Genomic DNA, 24233 nt, shown 5'->3' with positions numbered 1-24233 from the left:
GTGGAGGCGAGCTGATGAGAGCAGGACCCCTGACAGATCCTCTCCTTATCTCCCAGACTGCAGATCTGACAAATCACCACTCATTTGTGATGTGGCCTCAACATCGAATGTGTGATTGATTCATGTGCAGGGGTGACTGCTTCTCTCAATGCAGCAGCCACGCGGCTGAACCTCTGAGTTCCCGCCAGCGGCCCGAAAGAGTGAGACTGTCTTTGAGTCGGCGTTGACGAGTGAGTGGCAGGTGACCGACAGTCTGCCGCCCTGTCATGCTGCACATTCTTATACCCTCTCGCACACCCTCTTTGAGCTGTCTTTTTCTCCTCAGCTGAATTTCATTTTCAGCTGGAGAGAGTGGAATTGGCACGTGTGAGACGCGGTCGTGTCTGACGATTCCCTGGAGGACTGGGCAGGATCGCGACATCAGTCTCTCTCTGGAGTTAGGGGAAGAAGAAGGGTGGTCATCACAGACAAACAGCAGCCCCGGTGTGTTCGCTATAGTGTCGGATGACAGTTGTATAAATAAATCTCTCCACAGGGACTGAAAAAACTTTGCTTATTTCTGTGAGGAATTGTTCTCTGATGCATCATCGGGCATCTATTCTCTGACATCAAATGCGCTTGTGAAAATGTCAAATAAGGCAAAACAGGATATTTCAGGGACATTAGCTTGACATTAACACTAATGATGGTGGACTGTGGACATCCAGCACACTTCCCATAAGCCTCATCTTTCTGCTACTGTTTACCAGAGCGGAAAAAGTTTGATTATTCTTTAAATGTCAGTCCGTGCCATCTTTGTTCGGTTATTTTCCTTAAAGTTTCACACCGTCTTGTCACGTGAGTAAAATGTAAAGTAAGGACAAGCTGCTGAGGTTGTACTCAGTCTTTGTCAATAAGTGGCAGCGTTGAGTAAGTTTACTGTTACAATAGAGTAGAACAGGCCTCCTCTATCATACTATAATGATCCCTCTTTGGGTACATTTCAGAAAATGTCAGAAAATATTTCTGTTTCTTTCCTTTTCTGTGCGTCCACCGCTGTGTGTTTAGCCTGGCTAAACACACAGCGAGGGAGTAAGGGGGTGTAAGGGGGTGTGGGGTCAGGTGGCGTAGGGGGGAGTAAGGGTGTGCAGGGTCAGGTGATGTAGGGGGGAGTAAGGGGGTGTGGGGTCAGGTGGCGTAGGGGGGAGTAAGGGTGTGCAGGGTCAGGTGATGTAGGGGGGAGTAAGGGTGTGCAGGGTCAGGTTATGTAGGGAGGGGTAAAGGTGTGCAGAGTCAGGTGATGTAGGGGGTTAAGTAGGAAGAAGTGGAGTGCACCTGGGTTTGTAGAGAAATAAATTTAAATAACAATTTTAAAAAAGCTGTCAAGGTGCAGGGCTGATTGTGACCTCAGCCGCACTCACTGGCGCCATCTAGAGAAACATTATAAATGATTGGTAGTCTTCACACTTTACATTTATGTTTTTTGTTGTTGCTCATGTTCCCATTTCAAGTTTCCTTTCATGATATTAGCATGAGATTCTGTGTAAAATGTTTTATTGAAATGTGCTCTTCATGGATTTTATCCTGCACTTTTGAACTTCTAAAAAATGATTTCTTCCATAAGTTTTGTTATGAGGTCAGGTCAGTTTCAACATCAGGAAAACATTTCATTCCGATATAATCCAACTCTTAATCTTTTCACACTACATTCTTATTGACTCCACGAAAATTCCAGTGATCGAACATATTCATGGACTCTAAAATCCAGTCCTTACCAAACAGAGTTCCTTTGTCTCTGGGTGCAAATCCTTGCTCACATATGCAAAGCACACAACTTTAAGTCATTCCAGGAACAATGGCACCATAAACTGGATATTTTGAACTCACTTCTCATGTTCTATTGTCTGATCTGAGAGTTCCAACTCACCATGAGAGTCAATGAGCAAGTCAAAACGTTCACGTTAAGGTTAGGTCTATTAACTCCACATACCTCGGGATGGGAATTAATAAAGTCTTTACAATGCTGATTCCATTTTCGATTCTGCTTAACGATTCAGTTTATTTATTTAAACTGTGCAGTGAAATGGAGTTGCTGCTACTTAAACTGGCTTTAGCAGCAAAAATACTGCCTGAGTTCAGTCTGTTCCACCGAGTCCCCCCCCATTTCAGGTTTTTTGCGTCGCTCATCCAAGTGAACCGGGTGTCTGAATCATATAATATATGAATATATATATATATATATATATATGTATATATATTTGCTTTTTTTATGATTTTAACATTTTCCTCCAAAATTCAGATTTTCCTCTTACAAATTTCCAAAACAGTTTTACTAGTATTAATAAATAACTTGACGTTCAAAGGGTGTGACCAAACAAAGGGCACACCACAACACAATACATGCTACAGTCCTATTTTAACATCATCATTATCTATTAATTCATGTATTTATTCATGTATTTATTTCTACAAGCTTTGCAAAACAAACAATGTGTTTTTTACTCTACCGTCACTCAAACTTTCTGAGTGCAGCACCGCTGCAGACTCTTTGGTATGGAGAGGCGGAGCTCCACCACGTCAACGGAGCAGCTCATGAGCGACTCTACGTACTGAATGATTCAGAGGAGGTGAATGACTCTTGAGTTTCAAGCTCACTCTGGCATGCGAACTGAATCACTGAAGCGAGCTGACTCGAGCATGCGCACTGAACACCTCATATGAGCTGAAGGAGCCGGTAGCAGCTATTAGCACTCTGCTTCTCCAAAACGTACCCTAAAAGTGATATTTCTGCTCTTGGTGATCTCGTCTCGTGCTGGTGGCTGCTGACGGACGTGAGTGATGCGTTCAGGTGCATCATGTAAATCCGCCCTGTTGGACTCCGTGGCTGAGAAGTCTTTCTCCTCAGAATCACAATCAGCAAATAAATCAACAAATAACCAAAGAAATACTTTAGCAACAGAGATATAACCCTTGATGATTGTGTATCTCTCTCTCTCTATCGCTCTCTCTCTCTATCGCTCTCTTTCTCTATCACTCGCGCTCTCTGCGGGTATTTTCGCAGCAAGCCGACGACGCCCACACACACAGAGCTGTGTGCAGGAATTTCCAGCACTATGAAAGACAGATGTGTGGGAATTGCTGAAAATATGAGCAATCCCTGTATTCCAGCAGTGAAATTCCTGCCATGTTACAACGTCAAGGGCGGCCTATGTAGGTCCTTTTTTTTCTTTTTAAATTTTGCGGGTGCGTTTTATATCTAGGTGTGCTCAATAGTCCGGAAAATACGGTACTTAAATTTAGCAGATGTGAAAGGCAAACGTGTATTTTGAGCTGTTTTTATTGCACCATTTCAGATGTGTCCTGGGATTTCTTCCACCAGCTTTAATACCCAACTGAATTTCACTTCATGGAGACATTCAGAACATAAAAAAATAACGTAATCACAAATATTCACGTGGGCTCTTCAGTAGATTTTGGATTTGTGGGATGGTAAATGTGTGTTTGTGGATGTGAGACAGCAGATATATTTGCTCCTCTCAGTGTTTCCTGTAGTGGGGTGGGGGTGGGGGGGTTAAAACCAGTGCATGTACGCTGATTTGTCTGCCTCTTTGAGGAGAGTTATCTTGTTATCTGTAGTTTACCTTAGTACTTACAAGCAGGCCAGTTGACAGTTTTGCTGGGGCCCAGGATGGGATATCTGTGACCCCCCCAAATGTCTCCTGTTCCTCTCTTCTCTACTCTTCTTATGTATTGTGATTTTGACATTAGCAGGAAACAAGTTAATATTTGTCATTGTGTTTCAGGCTGCTGCTGGAATGTTTAGATTGTAGAGTTTAGTGCCCTCGTTGACTGTGCACTAGAAGAGCATCATGGTATACAAAATAAGGACTTTTCTGAGCTGTTATATGTTGTCCAGTCCCCCATCATTTTTTCATGTCCACAGCGGTATACGGGAATATGGCGGTGTATTTGCAACAAAAAAAACAACCCAAAAAGGATAGCGAGGGAGAAATTTAAAGGAGCGGCGTTAAGGATTTAGGAATGGCAGCCCGCCAATGCTAGCTCAATGAATGTAGAGGAAACACTGCTCACTGATTGTCTGTAGAAAGAACTCATAACAAATGTTTTCAGCAACAGCATCACAGCTGATCCCAGAAGAAACTGATCGCAATCTAATTTAACACCTCTCCTCACTTTAATGTTGTTTTTTAATACTGTGAATGCTGAGGCTGAACTCACACACACACACCTCAGCTTCACAACAAACATCTCCTGGCTCTTAGTTTGTAATCTGATTGCTATTAAACCCAAATGTGTGGCTGCTTCCCCCTCGAGACCGTCTATCTACCTCGCCACCTGTTTAGTGAGAACTCATCTTTCCAAGTAACAACAGGATGGCGGCTCCACTCTCATTCCTTCTGTCTGCACATATTTACACTTCACATACGCTTCTGTCTGCACAGTTACATAGAGAAAGAAAAAAAAACAAAGCAACACACTGCATGCAATATTTACTGCCAATTATGGGCCAGGAAGCCTCCTCTGTGGTGCCTGCCCTTCTGCATCACGAGCTGCCACTGGAGGTGATTGAGTGCTCTGGGGACTGAGTGATTATGGTAATCATTAGCTGCTTCTCGCTTGGATGGCTGTTTGATCATAGAGAGACAAAGGGAATGAGCTGTTTCGGCCTTCATGTTCCCCTCCACACATCGCAGCACAAGCAGAAAGCTGTCGTCCAGTGAATTCAGCGTTTCTCAAATGGTGGGTCGCAACCTAAAAGTGTGTCGTGGATCAATTTTCAGTGGTTTGTTGGTAAAGAGGGAAATTGATATGATTTTTATGATTTGAATTCCATTTTTGCTCCTGCTCAAGGATTCGCTTCTGTATTGATTCTTGAAGGAGAACAAGCAGGTTAATTAACCAACGTTGTGTAGTTTAGAGGTAATATGACCTTACAACCCCAACAATGGCCTTAAGAGGCCTAAAGCCTTGGGCTTCTCGATGGGGGGCCAGGGGGAGCCGATCAAAATGTGAGATTCATTCAAAGCTAATCACTGCTCTGAGTGCAAATGTTTCTGTATGTTGGTCGTATTTCTTCCCTTTGATGAAATATCCACTTTGCAAGTTGCCCTGTTGCAAAACTTTCTGGTGAAATGGACCCAAACCTACGAGCATTTGTGCTGCTTGGATACAATGGACAATGTCGTCACGAGTGACATTCGCGTCCAGTGGATTCAATAAGAGAATCGCTTGCCAATTTTGCAAACATTTCTACGTAACTGAAACACTGGGAACCGGTTCTCAACAAGAAAAGGTTTTCAACTCGCATCCCTAATCACAGCCCTTTGCCAGGGGATAAAAATGTTCAGGAAAAAAAATCCTGAACATGCTGAGCGGTGTTGTGTTCATCAACAATGACAATGACGAAATGATTTCATGGACGCCCCTTTTATTTATGATGACAACAAGACGGTGACCATCCAAGCATGGCCCTCTGATGACTAAAGCCTGACGAGAAGTGTGTGAGTTTTTGTTGATGAGACAAGACAGGGCGAAACTGTTAGTGGCTGTCAGACATTCAAAGTGCAAGGCATTTCTGCCTATAGTTTGAGTAATCTGTCTGTCAAAACTAAAAAGGATCAGTAATGCCACTGCATTCTATCCTTGTTTGGTCACGCCCACCACCAGGTATGTAGCAGCATTCTTCACAACACATGCGGTCAGTTGCAGATACAGATTAAGTTCATTAATTCATTGCCGGACAATGACGACAACGTCAAGAAAGGGGCTTGGTGGTCAGAAACGACAAGATGATCTATGGGCATACGTTCAATATAATCCATCAGAAAAAAACAAAACAGAATGGTGGAGGGAGACAACGGTAAATGTGGCCACAAACTACGTGGTAAGAACACCACCAATTTCAAGTAGTAGCTGAAGGCTCACCACTCTGATATTTTTTCACAGGTAAGTTACAACAAGGCTGAGGGTGGTCTTCTCTGCGTTCTCTCTCTGGTACTTCCTGGACTGGGGGTGTGGCCCTCTCCGGGGTGGGTCGCTTGGAGCCTTCTCAGGCACCAGGCACCTGAGGGGTTAAGGCAAAGTCGAGAGATAAGGAGATAGGAGGGACTTTTCGGATGTACCCCTGGACTACCCGAATGTGAAAGGCCCTTTATACCCATTGCAAATGCTCTCCTTATATTCTCCTTATATTCATCAACGAAAACTAATCAAGACTAACAACAAATATGAGTGTATCTGCAAAACATTCTTCATGTTTAGGGGGTCTGTTCACATAGCACTGGTGTGCAGATTCACTGTATCCTCAAAGTTTTTATACCGGCTCCCAAGGTGGAAAGCTTCTGTCACAGGCACAAATTCCCTCCTGCTTCAGTGTAAACGCACTCCTTTTTTAAAAAACGGATTAGGTGTTGTCACGTGAAACGTTGTCATTTAAATGAGGTCTCAGAGACGGCTTTTTCCAAATTCATCTGGCAAGGCAGACAACCAAACCAGAGGCTTAAGATATTGCAATTACCTACAGACATGGGCAGTCTTTGTGTGCCTCATATGTTATTTTATAACTAGGCCAGTCATGAATCTGGCTTTGGTTTCAATCATATATTAAGAAAGAAGCATGTATAAATTCTTGGTCAACTCATGTCTCATTTCCCATGAAGCTTATAGTCACATGTGAGGCAAAAAAGATCAATCCAGAAGTAAAATGCGACTGTATCATTTACAGTAGCATAAGGATATGGCGTGATATAGCTAAATACGACGGAAGGAGAGATGTGAAGTCCCTTCTGTCGCCTACAACCCAAAGTCCTGATTTTCCTGCAGGTGTCAGATCACCCACGTTCCTCACTTGGAAGGACAAGGTAATTCATGCAATTGCCGATTTACTGAGAGATAACACTTTACTGTCCTTCCAACAATTGCAGGATACATTCAATATCTCCAAAGATCATTTTTTTCAGGTATTTAAGGATTAGGCAAACGGATCATTTCTTCCTCTGCAGACGTCTCTTAAAACAAGGCTGAGAGATTTCTTCTGAAGTGTAAAAAACAGAAAATGTGTTCATACAATGTATTTTAGGCACATCTTGGCTCTTCTGTTACAAACCATCTACCGGACATCTCTCATAGATGGGGAAAAAGACTTCAATATATTGAGAATGATTGGCAAGCATATATACGCCTGATCAGGTCCATAACTACTTGAAACTGGTCGAGAGAAATTCAATATAAGATACTTCAAAGGTTACATCATACTCCTGTTTTCTTCTACTTCCAGATTGACCACTCCATTTCACCTCTAGTCATTAAATCAAGGGTGTCCAAACGTTTTTCACCAAGGGCCACATATGAAAATATACACAAACAGCCGGGCCACTCACTCGACTTGAGGTACATATTGCCTCACCTGGTTTATTTAAGTAACATAAATCAATCAGCCTACAACACTGCTTTTCATGAATGGGACTTGTATTATTTTAGAACAAAAAAAGGGTAACAGCTGCCTCTGATTGCTTCTGGATGGTGGTCTTCATTGACAGACCTGTATGAGGACAGGGTGTGGATAAAGAAATAAATTATAGATTATATATTTCAAGCTTGTTATGCAAATAAGTTTGGCTTGTTAACAGATCAGCTAATATTTGTTTTAAAAGTGCTATCAGCATAAAATTATTACATTTGTTATGTAATAGGGCTTAATAACACATTGAATGCGTAACATATTTTTAACTCATGGGTGCATTGTTGCTCTCAGTGTGAACAATGAAGTTGTGCTTTGGCCGGCAGGTCTGAAGTTAGTTTGGTGGTTGAGATGCGAAGGACGTCACAGAGATGGTCGTTGCTCATTTTAGTTCTCAGTCTGCTTTTGTTCAGGGTCATCACAGAAAATGTTTCTTCACATATGTATGTTGAGGCGAACAGACTCATCATTCTTTTTGCGTGGCGTATCATCAGAGGAAACTTAACTTCTTCCAAGCTCCGGTAAAATTCAGGTATGGAGAGAAGCTGATGGTGATTCTTAAGAGAATCATCACACTGCATTTCTATAAGTTCTAATTGCAGACTCTCTTCCACTTCGTCTGCATTTATCATGAAGGGAGATGCGAACAGCTTGATTTTGTTCTCAATGGCAGAAAAATCTTGGTAGACAGCAAAACTCTGTCAAAACGCTTCCACCGAGTATCACCCTTTGGTACAGGGAGATCTTTAATGTCCTCCCTCATGAAAGGCTCCAAGCTGCAGTAAAGGGTAAAGACTTATTATCTTTAACAGTTTGGACACCTTACCTAAATTAAATACCTGTAGCTCTGAGAAAACTACTGTTGAGGGGCAGACAGTTTTTTTAATGGGAAAAAGACTCACCTTGCAACTCTAAAACTCAGGGACATAGAGTATAATAGGCTTTTTTATGACTGGTTACCCTTAACCTGCTATTAGGTACATATTGCGGACTGGAGTCAAACTAGAACTGTCTTTCTATTTTACTGAATCTAGTTTAATTAATTATATAGCAGGCTGCACAAACAGCGTGAGTACAGGGCCGTTGCGCTACAGCAGGCCTCGCTTCTTGGTGTGGTGGACTCCAGCAGATGGTTGATCCCTTCCTCTGAGATTCTGCACCATGTTGACATAATTGCATCAAATTACTTGTGGAGATTTGTCAGCTGCACATTCAGTCTGCCAGTCTGCTGCTGTACCACATCCCAAAGGTGCTCTGTTAGGATCCTATCAGAGTGAGAAGTCCACTGAAATAGAGACAGACTGAAGGCAGAAGTGTGACATGTTCTCACTACTAGAAATGCTCTTTCATTTTCGTCAAACCCCACCATCCACCCTACTGCAGAGTTTACATGTAGGCACAGTGTGTTACAAAAATCCTTTTCCTGTCATTCATGGCACATTATAACATTTTCTGTGATGTAATGCATCTGAATAGGGTTTTGTGGCAGAGAGGGATTAAGCACCTGATGTGAATCAGGTGTGCTGCCTCACCTCTCCGCCCGGACACAGGTGTGACAGGATGGAGACACACCACAGCCTGCTTAGAGGAGCTATATATATATATATACAGTATATGTATGTATGTATGTATGTATGTATGTATGTGTGTGTGTGTGTGTGTGTGTGTGTGTGTGTGTGTGTGTGTGTGTGTGTGTGTGTGTGTGTGTGTGTGTGTGTGTGTGTGTGTGTGTGTGTGTGTGTGTGGTGATTCAGTTTGGTTTTGACGGTACAAACGAGCAGGTGGGTGGAGGCCGCGGCCAAGTCCACACGGGCGGAAACAACAGCATAAGAGGTGTGGAGAGGAGGAGCAAGCTCACGGTCCACAGCTTGCCCCATTCCGTCCCCCCTGTGGCCGGCCTTCTGAGTGGTGCTGCCTAGCCCTAACTCCCAATGCTGACTTCTGGACCCATCCATTTTCTCCCTCTTATCCGTTTCTGGGTCACGGGGGTGGCAGTCTGAGCACCGTCACCCAGATCACGTTGCATCGATTAAGAACCTTTCCTGCAGGCGGTGAGCCCACAGGAAGGTGACGCCCGGCGTGGGACAGGAATCTGCAACCTTCCGATTGGGAAACGACCAACTACCAACTGAGCCTCGCCACCCACTTCTGCACCCAAATATGTAAAAACATTTATTCAATGGCTAAAAATCCCAATTTAAAGCTAATTCAATCTAAAGCTCTCCACAGATATCCCTACACAGGTCAACAAATGTTTTAAATGTGTTTTGCACAAAATTGTCCACACTGCATACAACACACTCCAGACACCTACATTCACGCCACTTGGAGCTGCACACCCGTTAATCAGTTTTGGGATAAAGTCACACAATCGTTCTCCAACATTACGGGCTGTCACATCCCTCATCCCCATCTCTGTTTATTAGGTGACATATCAAACTTAAACCCAAACGGAATAAAATACTACTCACAACCCTAGCTATTGCCAAGAACACTATCTTCATGAACTAGAAATCCAAAAAGTCCATAAACATCACACACTGGATGAATGCTTCTGTCAGACTACATAGCCATAGAAATTAAAATATCCACCCCTTCTAAACCCTCAAAACCGGGCGTGCCCAAGTTCGGTCCAGGAGGGCTGGTGTCCTGCATGTTTTAGCTCTCTCCCTGTTTCAGCTTACCTGAATCTAATGATGACGTCATCACCAAGGTTGTGAAAAGGCTCAATAACGAGCCTTTCATTGCAATCAGATGTGCTGCAACTGGGAGGAGCTAAATCCTGCGGGACTCTGGCCTTCCAGGACCGAACTTGGGCACCCCTGCTAAACTCTCTAAACTCCAACATTGCTCAACCTCCCTCCACCTGGTCCATACTTCCAGACTTTATTCACACTGAGTTCCCTCTCTTTTTCTCTCTTTGTCTAAGTACCAAGACTCCCCCCGATTCCCCCAAGAATCAAACCAACACAAACATCAATTACAATTTTCTTAGGTCTATGGAACCTAGGTTACCAAAAACATGTTATCTTTTATGGATAACTAGCTCTTTGCATAACACACACACACACACACACACACACACACACACACACACACACACACACACACACACACACACACACACACACACACACACACACACACACACACACACACACACACACACACAGGATTCGTAAATATCGTTTTGACTGTCTTTTTGCCATCTTACACTGACTGTCTTTGTCATTGTCTCGTCTTGGATGTATGTTGCATACAAGAACGTATGATAACAGATAGTGACTGTCCAAGACAACGCGCTACGCCTCTGCTCTGAATCATATAGTTTAGGACAAAATCAGGATCCTCAGTCACAAATTGAGATTTGTGCTATTCGTGACTTACTGTCGCTATCTGTAAACCCAGCATTACCTCCCGTGGGTACATCTGTGAGGGCATGTTTCCATTATTTTGCTTGAACAAACTCAAGAGTATGACAAACTGTGGTTATGAAAAGAAGTATGAAGTCTGTAACAACATTGATAGGGATGGCTGATAGAATTAGGACAATCAAAATGAACCCAGAGATGATACTCAGACTATTACACAACCAGCAGCAGCCTGGACTGGTCACACAAGCCAGGTTGAGTCCACAGATCTGGGCTGCAGATGCCAAATTGTGACCCACCACCTGCAGCCTCAGCAGAAATCAGGCTTTATAGACCTGGCTCAATTTTTCCAGCAGCCTCTGCAGCCTCAGATTTCAGTTCTTGGCTGAAAAGAGTCGAACCACGACATGACTCTCTTATCTGCTGCCTCAAGGTTAGACATGCCGTACATTCTGAGCTGCTTCCCTGCTCGCCACATTCATAAGGACTGCTTATCAGAGAGATTGTCCCGTTTCTGTCAACGAGGCTGGCTCTGCATCCTCTGACGCCCATCATCAACATGGTGCCTTCTGAAAAACAAGAGGAAGAAAATCAAAGAACTCACCATGTAAACAGAAAGTAGCCAATCTGACAACAGGAGTCACCATCGTCAATGTCACAAAACAACAACAGCTTTTCAGGCTGCTGAAACCTGCAACATGTATTATAGTGGATGCATGTTACAGTGGTTACTCACCAATTTAACTATAAAACCAACAAAAAAGCTATAATTGTTTTGGTTGTCTTGATCTAATTTGCTTTAAAAAAATAAAAAATAAAAAAGGGCTTTGAGCCATTAAGGAAAAGTTTTGGAAGCAGTTCTCCTGAAGAATTTGATGAAAGTGAGAACAGAAATTTTACATGTTTGAAATTGTAGCAGTGTCGATGTTTGGTTCGGGCCGACAGAGCCACTTTATGCACTGAGGGCAGCTGAACACAGCATGTTCATCGGAACACTCATTAATCTGTGCTATAGGACTGAGCACAGCAGAAAGTCCTTCAAACACTAAAATGCTCATTATCATTTACAATCTTGGCATATTTGCACATTTTTACACAGCAATGCACTTCAAGCAAGCTGCTGTTTTAGTTCGGCATTTTTTATTTTTTGGGGAATATTTTGTGTATTTGGCTGCAGAATCAGTGAAGCTCGCGCCTCATATCTAGCATATTATCAGTTATCGCTCAAATCCCACCATACCTAACTATTTGACCCTGACCCACTAATTTCACAAAGGACTAAAAACACAGTATAGTCAGCAGCTGCTGTCAGTGACACAACTGAAAGTAAACCATTTACATAATTTTATGTACTTTTTTACAGGATAACTGCCAGTGGACCAGTTTCCCACTCCGTCTCTCTGTGTCCATTATTTCACTAATCTACCTCACCCCAATGATTCAAGCCAATAAAGGGACTAGAAAAGCCGACCTTATGGGGAACGATAAAACCCCGAAACAAGAAATAAACATAATTGGGAAGGAAAATAATGTGTAACTTACCGCTCAGTCTGTCACTCAGTCACTTGACCAGTACAACAGAACAGACCACTACTTCGGCTCACAGACATTTATACTGGCTAACCACACATAAGGCGTGTTTCCACAAAAAGTACAGGAATGCACTGCTATAGTCCATCACGGTTCGGGTTTCCACTGCAAGAATTTGGGATTTTCCAGAAAATACCACTCCAAAGGTGGACGCGTTGCCACTACCCCTCCGTCAGGGGACTCAGGACCATGGAACGGGTCCGGTTTTGAGGAGCCGTTTACTGATTGGTCAGTGATTTACTACACGCCCTCAATATTTCAATATGTCGGCTGTATGAATCCTCTGTTAACATATTCCGCAGTGGCTCCGGTGTCACTTCACTGGGTCGATGTTCGCTCTCTCAGAACCAACACCGAAGTTACAGCTGCAGCTCTGTGGCTGCAAAAAACAAAAATAAAATAACTAAACAACGAGTGCAAAGCGGAGGATGTAAACAACAACAGAGGATTCATAAGGTCCAGATCTGTCGCCACGGCTGAGATTACTGTTACATCGTCACATATCTGCGGAGCTCTAAACTCCGCCTACATTTTAACCCTCCCCTCTGCAGTGGAAACGCCACCCAAATTTCGGTCAGGGTCTGCTTTGCCGTACTGCTCCGAACCGCTCCGTTCCTTCCCTGCACTTTTTGTGCGGTGGAAACGTGGCTATTGATACCAGCTGTAATATATTTGGAATGCTTCTTCTAGTTCTGGTATTTTAGTCACATTAAGTGTCTTAGTTACAAGCAAAACTGCAATGTTAAGATCAAAGTTCACAGTTATATTGAGTGTTGTTTAGGAATAATTCATGAAAATGGCATTCATATTATTTTAAAACTCTGCAGTACTCTTGAAGTAGTGGTGGCCATTGCTGATAAACACCAACATGTATTTGTACATTGTTTGCTTTTTGAATGCAGACAAGAACATTCATCCCCTAAAGAGGCACTGTGATGGAAAAACCCTAAAAGTGCAGGTCCCACACGGCTGTTTGAAATATGTTGCGTTCTTTAATTTCAATATTTTTGCAAACCAAATATATTGCAAGCAGAGCCAGAACATTTGGGCAGGCGGAGAGGGTGAACAGTTGTCGCAGGAACGCCGTTTGAATGCTAAACATGGCTGCATGTGACAATAAGCCTTCTGTCTCCGTGGCGTCTGTCTCTGCTCCTCTCTAATTCACAGGGGTTAATGCTGGAGCACAGTTTTGCTGTTATTGCTTTCTCCGAGCACCTTTAATCAAGGACTCTGTAGGACAGGCATGAAACCCTGTCACGGCGTCACTTAGACTGCAAGGCGTCATCAAAATAATAAGTCATTCCAAACAACCTTGACTTTACTCGCCTTGGAGAAAATCCTCTTTGATTTGAAGATTTTTTTAGCCCCATTCAGAGCAGATGGAATTGTGCTGGAGTGTAAAACAGGCCGGGAGATTGGAGCAATTGTAGGATATATCACTTGATGACAAATGGAAGAAGTTTTGGGGAGAAACTGTTCAAAAAACTCTGCTCTCTGAATGTCAGCAATCTGCAGCTGAATGTATTTCTCCTATTTCTGTCTGAAATGCATTTTCTTTTTGTTTTATGTGCTGAGCAAAGCGCAGGCTTTTAGGATTCGTCTGCAGGTCCACAGAAGCCCTGTGGTGAGAGAGTGGCAGGTATTCAAGCTGATCACTGGAGGTGAATGACTTTCAGATTGTGATCCTGAAAGCAAAACAACAAAGGAAGCACTGTGTGTGTGTTTGCGTGTGTGTGTGTTTGTGTGTGTTTATGTGTGTGTGTGTGTGTGTGGGGGGGGGGGGGGGGGGGGGGGCATATGTGGATCTTGGGGGAAAATTCTTTGGCAGATTCAAGGTTAGATTTCAGAGAGAACCCTCCTCGGTGAACAGAAGTGGCTCTGGAGTTTGTCCAAAGTAGCATCTCTGCCATCTGGTCACAGCCGTCTGACAGTGATTATCAACATACACCAAATGGATGCTTCTCCTTTATGGGCCGCTGTTTCAGAGCAGCTCTGCCTTTTATTCAAAGAGGAAAACAACCTTGTCTGCAGTATTTCTCATCTGAAAGTGAAAAGTGACATGAAGCATTTTCCTGTGGGAAAGAACGAAAAACCCAACGATTTTAGGCTTTTTACAGTCGAGTGAAACTCAGTTCAGATGTCATTCAAACTGGCCTTGTTTCTTCTGAAACACTGGAAATATCCTGCCTGCATTCAGTTGGTCAAATATTAATGATTGTTAAAAATAACTTTGGCCTTTCTTTTATCCTCAAATTTCTACTCACACATTTTGCCCTCGGGGTCAATTTGACCCAAAGAACGTTTGCCTCCAGAAAATTGTTGACCAAGTTTTGGTGTCAGGCACTTTGTTTCTTTGTTGAATACATAAATAACCCCCTGGAAATGGATGAGTTGACCTGTCCTCTGGCGCCACAATCAGCTCAAACCCTTTCATTAGATTTAATGTATCTTGAAAAGTTCTCATCCAAATCTTCTCAAATTTTTAGAGTATGAACTCTGTTGGTTTTAGTATGATGTGACCTTTCCTGTACCTCCATCATCAGGTCAAACTTTTGGTTTTAGAGTTGGTGTATGTTGAAAACATATCAAATTTTTTTCTAATTTAGGATGCACATTCATGACTCTCACACAATAAACCTTAAGGATTGTAAAGCAGAGGCAACCGTTGCACCCAGCTCGACCGAGAAATCCCTTTTTGCGGCACGTTTGTCACGTTCCGGTCGAACGGGCCTTGTTTGTTTGTCATCAAAACGTACAACCAGGGACAAAACTTGGAATGTCAGAGACATGATGGCTGGAAATACTGTCCCTGTCTCAGTGTTCCAAAGGATTGCTGTTACTTCACCTTTTGATTTGTAAACTCCTGCCAAAATGAGCAAGCCACTGTGGGCTTCCAACTCAACTACATCCAATTCGTTCCAACTGTCACCATATACACCCTCTCACTTTGTTTTACTTCTACTGCAATATTTTCAATCAGTGGTATTCTGAAGAGCTCTGATGACTTGATGTCTTCAACATGGCTGATTGTAGATCTGGTGGGGTCTGAGGCCAAGACTACGACCTGTAATAAACATACCGGGATATCGCTCCGTTACCTGGGTTGACTACCCCAGACAGGATCATCAGCGATCCTGATCAGCACTAACATGAAGCAGGTTATCAACTCGGTGGTTTAATACAGCGTATTCCCTTCAGGATCAGTGCACATGAAAGGGCGAAGAATGGAAGTGGACCTTCTTTCTGATCTCCGATTTTCCAAAACGATGCAGTGAAGCCGATGGACTTCCACCAACACGGACAAGTTTCCAAATAAAGGAAACAGGCAGTTTCCCATTGATGCTCAAGACTCTGGGTGTTGGACCTGTGTGTCGAATATGAAAAAAAAGTCAAGTAGATCTGATATGAAGGTGAAGGCACAAACCTGCCTGAACTCTGAAGTTCAACCCTCCTAAAATCCTTGGGATCAATTTGACCTTAATCAATGTTTATCTTTCAAAAAACAGTAGTTGACTTCATGTTGTTCTTCATATTTCATGACTTTTTGTAATTTGATGTGGACAACTGATCAACCATTTTCATGAAATGAATTGATCAACAATCAGACATGACATGAACGTCATGTGAACGTGAGAGAAACACCTGCAGAGCCTCGATCACCTGCCGAGCCTCGATCACCTGCAGAGAATCGACCACAAACCTCGATCGTAACTGCAACCCCATTAAACAGACAAACCCAACCATCCCAAAGTGTTGTCAACAGATATTTCAACTTGTTATTGAAGAGGAAAAAACTCATTCATAAACTCGTGGTTTTATATTTTCCTTTATCAAAATTCAAACTCACAATGCCTGATTTATGAATACTCTGTGTTTCTGTTCAAGTCAGATGTTTTTGGAGAGAAATACACTGAGCAAGTGACAAATCTCCTTTACTTTCCTGTTTTTTTATGTCTGTAATTGAAGTAATCCGAAAGTAACTAAAAGTAACCAGGTACTGTACTGTAATTTTGTGATAGTTAAGTTATTGATTACGTTATTTAACAGGTAACTTGTAATTGTAATCAAGTAACCCTTCCAAACCTGCAAACATTATATCACTAAATCCTACAATGTGATGAGTTATTTACAGTAACGGCTGATAAACTTGCACCAAATGCGTCTGGTATTACTGTGATAAATATGGTTTCATAGTTCTTTATCTGCATGATTACATTTTCTAAAAACATCAGGTGCACTAACTGGGAGGGGAGAAAACATTAGCGTTAATGTGAATTAAAGAAAGAAATGCTGCCACATGTTGTCATTATTAACACACATTCTGAAAATCCTCCACAAGCAGGTCCAATTCTAATTAGTCCCAGAACTTATTGGAGATTGCCACGGTTGGAGTTTTGTTTTGTTTGCAGAGTGAATTCATCTGCACAAGAGGCTCGTTTACAGACTGTTGTTTTAGAACACTGTTCTTCGGTGGTTGTTGAAATTCCTTCTTTTTAAATGTTTTCTTTCCTAAATGCTTTTTCTTCAGTGGAATAGAAGAACACCGACATGCACACAGAGGAGCAGAAGTCGGGGTGAAACGCTCACATGTAAAATCTGTCACGCTCTTGGAAGAACACATGGTGCTGTGAACATGTTTTCACTGAGAACAGCCAGAAGGGTGATGCACTGCAGATGAAACCTCTCCTCCACTAGAATGTTCCTTTGAGGCAGTAAACAGGATAATAGTGTGTTTACTGTGTGTGTTTCACTGCCTCTCTCTCAAAGGTTCATTATTCTTTGGGTACATTGCCTTATCAAGTTGCTATGTTGCAGTATTGATTTTGTTCCTACGTGTACATGGAAACACAGGTTATCTTACTAGGACTTTGCTATTGTGTGTGAAATACTGAAGTCCTGTGAACATCGGCGTGGACCATTTGGCATTTCCACAGCAGATCATCATTTCCCAATACTCTCTGTGTCCTGCTTGTTCCTCGCTCACACTCAGGGCCCGTCCACACGAGAACGCCATTTCATCTGAAGTGTTTTTGGCCAATTGTCCACACGGCGCGGCATTTTAGGAGCCTGAAAACAGATTTACTTTAAATGAATGTTCCAGTTTGGAGAAATTTTAAAACGCCGGCTCGGCTTTGGCGCTCTCCACGATGTCACTTAATACCCACTACAATGGCGAACTACATGATCTTGCTGCAGAAGCTACAGATGGTTTTATAAGGTGATATGATGGATTTCTTGAGTACGAGGAGTGTTGTCCTTCATCTACATTTCTATGTTCTCTGTGTCTTCTTCTGCATTATTGGTGTATTTGGTGAATCACAGCACCCCCTAAAGGCCTGGCATTAGAACTACATCATGTTGAGCCGTGTTCATAGTGACGTGTGGACAGAATTTTTTTCAAGAACTCCGGGGAGAAAAAGATTGTTTTGGCTGATGTGGACAGGGACTAAGTGCAGACGTGTGTCTCTGGTTTCATGTCCTTTTGAATAGAATTGTCATAATTTTGGTGGAAGTTGAGCTACAGACTGTGGCTTTGCCTGCAATGAAAATATATATGCTGGAGCAGCAGCCAGTGGACAGTATGCTGCATGAAGGTCTTAGGAACTTTTCTTTGACATGCATGCTGAGCCAGCAAGAGAAGTAACCCAGCAGATGTTGTAGAGCATCGGTGTCATACTCACCTCTGTCTCTCTCTCAAATTGAGCGACGTGGTGACAAAATTCTTGTAAGAATCACAATCGTCATTGGTACATTGATAGGTTAGTAGTTAGTGTCCTCCACTCTGATACAGGTAATCAGGGGTTCAAGTCCCTGTTGAGACCCTTTGGATGTGTCAAAATAAAAGCTTCTGCCCTAAACCGTTGGCATAAAAGGAAGTGCATATTCTCAGGCGATGGTCTTCCAGAGTGCAATTCTCTTCATTTTTTGATTAAATTTGTATTCATTCATCTCCTTTCATCCGACTAAATTTACTAAAGTAATAATAACACAAATACATATCTCAAAAAGCCTTGCTGCCTCTCTGTGACATGGTAGCCGATCCGTTTCCATAGGGACGAGTCATGTTTTACCCAGTGATGTAGCTACCTGATCTATTGAGTTAGCAACGATATGAGCTAACCGCAAACAAAATGTGGCATTGGCAAAGATATGCACTCCACCGAGTGCCCATTCTAGTTGGAATATTTGATTGATGTTAAGTTAGGGTGGCTCAAACACCCCTTGCTCTTTTGGTTCAGCCCAGCCTGTCCTGGTTGGACCAATGTAGGGTGGAACTGGGCTTATTTAAGGAGGGCTTCCTTCTGTCTAAGGAGAGAGGAACTGAGAGACTGCTGGAATGGGTCTGAGTCTGCCAGCTTGCTGTCAGGCTGGAGGTAAATGTTTTCTTGAACTTTTGTAAAGAGAACATCCTCAATAAAACGAAGTACGATGACATGCCACCTCATCCTTTCTCATCCGTTGAACAACATCCAGGCCGGACACATCCCAAGTCGGGGTGACCACTCTGTCTCTCACACTCACACTATGTGTGTGTGTGTGTGTGTTGAGTGGGGAACCCACAGAAGGTGGACATTGGACAACATGAATAACAATATGCTTTTATACCTTTAATTAGAATGGACACATATGAGAAACCGTTTATTCGGGCCCCTGCTTGATTTCACTTCATAATGGATCCAAATTTTTTTATTTTCCGTGTAGAAAATACACCCAAACATTAGAAAATACAATGTAAGATGTAGTAACCTGAGAGCTCATTGACTCAGAAAGAATCACGTCCAGGCAGAGGTAGTTTGAAACTCGGTGTCCATACCCGTCATTTGTCATTTGTGGTGTGTGTGTGTGTGTGTGTGTGTGCTCGTGTCTGTCGAGTCAGCATTTTGCAAGCCCATCACTCACCATCTGAGGTAGCAGAAGCATCTCTCTCTCTCACTGTGTCCTCACTCTGTGTGACAGGAATTTACTCAATTTGCCAGAAGCCATCATCAGCAAAACCAAAAGGACAGGCCCCGTATGGACGGAGACACTTCCTGTGACATTGTGTGTTGTGAGAAGGGTTATATATGTGTGTCTGTGTTGGGATAGAAACATTGGGCCCTTGTGTTCTCCTTGTCAACCGGCCCCCTCGAGGCTGAATGCATGAGTTCTTCCTCCATTGTGCGCTTCTTTTAAAGCCTCTGCTGTGATCTTTTATTTTTTATTGGCTCAATGATGAATAGGGTGGAAATGGGCGGTTGAGAGAAACATCCATTCATCATAATCACTACGGAGAAAAAGAAGAAAATACACTGTACCCATAACAATGCTGACTGCATCTGCAAATTCAAACCCAGGAATTGAAGGAAAGTGTCACACTGAGCCGAGGATGGTGTGTGTATGCGTGCATGCGTGATAAATTTCGCCAAAACAAAGGGAAAAAAAAGCAGTTGTCTTTCAGAGATGGGGATGAGTAATTTCATTGTTCAGTATCTAAACAGCTTAAAAGCAAATGCTGTGTGATCTCTCATCGACCTGTTGCAAAGTCAATTTGTCGCTTTCGATCAGTGTTTTTTCTACAACTTCACTGTGAGCATCATATTTTGTTCGCTGAGATACCAGCGGAAATTATCACTATGCATCTCATGTACTGGGTGCTACATTTCAGTCTTATTCACATAGTCTCTGAATTGTACTCGTTGAATAGATACAACGGCTGTCAGTGGCTGGTGACAGACTGGGACTCCGTCAGTGGTCCAGTCATTATGCTACATCACCCTCTGCTGAATGTATACTCAGCTCCAATAAACTACATTTCACCTATTTAGAATGCCTAATCATATTTCTGTGCTTTATTATTATTTATTATGGTGAAAGTAATCCAAAAGTAGTGTAATGTATTATAATTCAGTACAAGACAGTAATTGGAATGTAACTAATTACTTTTCAAATGACTGTCACTAACCCGAACTACATATATATATATATATATATATATATTATGGCATGCCGTTTAGGAAATAAGTCTTTGAATAAATTGAATGAACTTTGAATATATTGAATGAAATCTTGAGTATATTGAATAAACTTTAAGTCCTTACTGATGTCAACAAAGCACTATGGCTTTCATTTTAAGTAATGAGGACATGATAAACTCAATAGCAAATGCTTGTTATTATTTCTGATGAGGAACTTTGGTTACTTTTTAATCGTGGCAGACCGCCAACACACCAGACTATTTGTAACATTAGGACAGAGCTCTACCAGGCAGGTAGAGGAGTAATAAACTCACTATGCATGCGCACGTTATGGCCAACCTGAAGCCTTTATTTATACTTTGAACGCACTCTACAACAAAACTTGTGTATTGTGTATCGCGTGCTTCATGGCACAGGCTGTGATAACCACGCATTTATTTTACACAATTTATTCATATATTTGTAGTTGAGAGACAACAGGAATGTCTTATATACAATTACACTATGTACAGTGTTTATTAAAGCAGTAAAACACATTTTTAGTCTTATGGTAATTATCTCCGAAATGCATCAATGACATTTGTCTGCCTGCAGTCCGCTGTGTCCAAGGCTGACAACAACGTGTCGCCATTGCGCCGATCATCAAATACGCTCAATTCGAAATACTTCGGGCTGTATTGGGCTGTGAATGTGGGTTATTCTTTCTGTATTTAAACAATATATGAAGAGCTTCTGAAGCGCAGACAAATCCACAGTCCTGGAGAAGTGCTGTGTCAGAGCGCAGTGCCATTACGCACGGCGATTCATTGTATTTTACCTCCAATAAGTCACCTGAACATGATACTGAACTGGTACTGTATAAACATACAGACCTGTACACACAACAGTGTTCCATTAATCGCTCTGCTCTTTTATTAAGAAGACGCGCTGTTACCAGGATCATAGCTTCTTTTCACACACGCTGCTCCGCCTGTTGTAAAATGTGTATATGTAATATAATTTGCTTAACACGTATTTTTATTGGACATCAATACACGAGTATTGCCGGATAAATAAATGCTGTAGTTAATCCATGACGTGCACACCGAACCACCCCATCCCCCAACCCAAAGTTTTTCGAAGTTCGGTGGGGTAATGGTTTTTGTAAGCATTTGATATTGACTTTATCATGACCTCGTTGCTTAAAATTGCAGCAACGACATCCCGTGTTGACTGAGTTATTGCCACGTCCTGTTGCAGCTGCATCCACACATTGCAAATGACAAGATGGCGACAGTTGGGTTTCATTCAATATATTCAAACTTTGATCAATATATTCAAAGTTCATTCAATAAGAAAGTGAAACGTAAACTACTTTAGGAAAGGTTGAGAATTCCAGCCGCAGCAGAAGCGGAGATATTCTCGGGATCATTACATTAAGTTATAGAATGCGCACGGAGGAGAACCAGGAGTGTAGTATGGACGCAATCATCTATCACCCGTGACCCACGCACAGTCTGCGGACACGCAATGCGTAAAGCAGCGCAGCACCGTTCTGTGGGGAAGCAGCGAATATCCAGATCACAAAACTAATCTCCTGACACCACAACGTCTGAATATTCCAATAATCTGGTCCAGCCCAAGTATTTTGGCCATTTCAGTCTCGCTCAGCTTGAAATTTGGTAAGAAAACCTGTCCATTGTCCGCGTTCGGCAGGTTGTTGCTCATTAAGGTGTGTTAACAGTTAAAAATGTGTCTGTGCACAGTGACGTGTCCGCCCAGTACAGGGTGTCAGCTCTTACCGGGTCTGCTTCTCACAGGTTCTACTGTATATATATATATATATATATCTATATGTGTGCGCAAAAGTCAGGGCACCCCTTTAAAAGCAGCATATTTTATATATAAAAAAAATAATATTGAACAAAATTACAAAAATAAAAACCATCACTTTGGCATGTGCAAAAGTCGGGCCACTGTAGCATGTACTTTAGCTAGTATAGTAGTGTTCTATAAGTTGTTATTATTGGGGTAATCAGAAGTCTAGGTTACGACTCTTGGAGAGATAGGACGGACACCGAACATTACTTTTAAATGGTACCAGTGTTATTGATTATTTACAGTGGACACAAAACAATTAGACATGAGGATAAACATGGACAGGAATGGCCATTCAAATAGACAGAAATACATGAATACCAACAACAACAATGCGGGTTGAGTTCATTACTGGGATAGTGCAATTCATGGAGTTCAGTTCACGGATCCTGCAAACTGTTCAAAAGTTCATACGCGACAGTTCATACGGCCACACGGGTTGGGGATTTGTATAATAGTTCGTAGTGGGAATAATTTGGGTTATGGAGACGATGTGTATGGCATAGTGCAAGGGGGCCGCAGAGTAATGAGGTGCGAGGCAAGGGGGTTTGGCCAAAGCCGCCTACCGGCCCGACCACAGCAGGTGGAGTTTGGGAGTCGAGAAGCGGAGATCCTTGGGCTCAGACTCGAGGCCTATCTATAGCTCGCCATCCGAGACTTGGGGACCTGGCCTGCATAAAACACAGGACCCTCAGTTTAATCATTGTGCGCACATCAAAGTAATCTATCTATATATCAAATCTTAATAAACTTAACACTGCTCGTATTAACAATACCAACTACAATCAATAATGCAATAATGTCATACGTGTAATATACATACTAATAATGGTACACACGTACAAGAAACCAAATGAAACCGTACACAGTGTTGTCACTATGACCAGTGTAACTGCACACCAGCGGCAGCGTTCATTCATTGTCTTTACCATAGCATAAAACGTTCAGATGACCTTAAAACGGCACAACACTTAGTCACCATATATACATACATACAATGAAGACTTGACATAAATATGACTTGAATTCATTCAGAGACATGGAGGAAAACAGGGTTAAAACCCAATGCTAACCGCCCATAAGAAATACATGGATACGGCTAATAGCTACCGTTAGCAACCAGATTGACTTACCAACTCCGCTTTATATCTTAGCATCGGCACACTCGCCCGTAACAACTCGGCCCTGATGGTCGGCACCTATAAGTTAACAATTAGTTGCAAGCTGTTGGACGGTTGTTTTCGTGATAGGAAGGTAAATCAGAACTTTACACATACCGGCTTCGAACTTCCCCCCGACGCTTAGCCACCGCACCTGTCAGCCATATTGGAACACTGGATAATATAGAGCGCGATAGGCTGCAGCGGGTCACGTGGGCGGGTGACATTACTCTCGCAAGATTAAACATGGGAAAGACTTCTAGTTCTGCAATATTCTTGGGTCCTCTTGCATGCACAGCTCTTTTAAGATCCACCCACAGATTTCCGATGATGTTTAAGTCTGGAGACTGTGAAGGCCATTCCCAAACCTTCAGTTTGTGTTTCTTGAGGTAGTCGATGGTGGATTTTGAGATATGTTTAGGATCATTATCCAGTTGTAGAAGCCATCCTCTTTTCAGCTTCAGCTTTTTTACAGATGCTGGGATATTTCTTCCCTCCACCTGAGCAATGCTTCCTGTCCCACTGGCTGCAACACAACCCCAAAGCATGATGGATCCACCCCCATATTTAACAGTTTATCAGGCTTATGTAGATGTTCTGTTGCATATTTTTGACGTTGTCTTTTATGATGGGTGCACCACCACTCCTGAGTCTGCTAAATCTTCCTGCATTGTCTTTTGAAGTCAAATGTGAGTGTTGCTTTACCTTTCTGACCAGCCTACGAGCTGCTCTCTCAGAGAGTTTCCTTGGTCTTCCAGATCTCATCTTGACCTCCACAGTTCCCCTCACGTGCCATCTCTTAATTATACCCCGCACTGTGGAAACTGCAAGCTGAAAACAC

The sequence above is a fragment of the Lipophrys pholis genome (assembly GCF_963383615.2).
Source record: "Lipophrys pholis genome assembly, chromosome: 9".
NCBI classification, from domain to species: domain Eukaryota; kingdom Metazoa; phylum Chordata; class Actinopteri; order Blenniiformes; family Blenniidae; genus Lipophrys; species Lipophrys pholis.
Note: the sequence above shows the minus strand (reverse complement) of the source record.